Source organism: Nanorana parkeri, unplaced genomic scaffold (assembly GCF_000935625.1).
Source record: "Nanorana parkeri isolate BGI_ZX_2015 unplaced genomic scaffold, ASM93562v1 scaffold1637, whole genome shotgun sequence".
Classification (NCBI taxonomy): domain Eukaryota; kingdom Metazoa; phylum Chordata; class Amphibia; order Anura; family Dicroglossidae; genus Nanorana; species Nanorana parkeri.
In genome coordinates, this window is record NW_017307905.1 from 80,434 (window position 1) to 81,568 (window position 1,135).

The 1,135-nt window shown below is 33.3% G+C and overlaps 1 protein-coding gene across 1 annotated transcript in view; it reads right to left on the reverse strand.

Moving 5' to 3' along the window:
* The window catches only part of NFIX (nuclear factor I X), a 189,643-nt gene that overhangs the window by 15,677 nt on the left and 172,831 nt on the right, over positions 1-1,135 (reverse strand). The gene's annotated exons all lie outside the window — the stretch shown is intronic.

Genomic DNA, 1,135 nt, shown 5'->3' on the forward strand with positions numbered 1-1,135 from the left:
AATATTTAATATTTACCTAATACAAAACAAATAGGACATTTTTAATTTTTTTATGTTAAAGCCTGAATAAAATATAAACAAAATAGAAAAAAATACACTTTTCCTTCAAATTAATACCGTTTTAAGGTGGTAACTGTGATTGTTTAAGCTTAAATAAAAAATAATCAAAAAATAAAAAGACACATTTCCTTCAAATTAAGGTGGTAAATGCGATATATTCATATCCAATATTTAATATTTACCTAATTCAAAACAAATAATAAAATATTTTATTTTTATTTTTTTTCATTTAAGCCTGATTAAAATATAAACGAATTAGAAAATACATCTACACCTTTACTTTAAAATGAATACAATTTTAAGATCTTAACTGCTCTAGTGTTTGTATGGTATGATAATGCAGCAATGAGTATATAAGAACATTATAGCTCATATATAACTACGAAGAAAAAAAAAAAGTTGTCTTTGTTGGCCAATGAGTTTGATTGTATTTATTTTTTTCTAATACAAATAAAAGAATCTTTAGCTATGAGCATTGCATGCGCTCTTCTCACAGATACCCCTGGACACGAAGCTCGCTGTATTATCGGTTCATGATAAATGCACAAATAAAATGGCAACAACAAAAAATGGATTATTGGTGCAATTTAGAACATTTACAAAAATAAATAAATGTCTGTGCATTGCAGATGAAGGGTTGCTGAATGCTGATCAGTACGTCATATTATAGAGAAGGATTCTATCTTAGAGATGAAATGGCATCTGTCACATGTGACATATGTTATCATTGGACCAGTTTGGTGCCAATCACCACATTTTCCAGCACGTTTTCTGTGCTACAAATCACACCTTTGCCCTATAGAGACTCTCTTATTCCAGGCTGTCTGGCCTACGGTGTCCTTCTCAGGACAATATTCCAACACAGCAGGGAGTCTGTATCAAGAATGTCCTAAATGGACACAGCCACAGTGTTCCAGTGCCGGGAGGCAGCTCTTAAAAAGAAGATTTCCTTGGCCTTATACAGTCACCTCCCAGTTATCCGGCACACATGGGGATTGGTAGATGCCGGATAACTGTAGCTTATGGTTGATTGAGAGTTACTATTAACTATCAAGCAACCCCCCTCCCCCCCCGC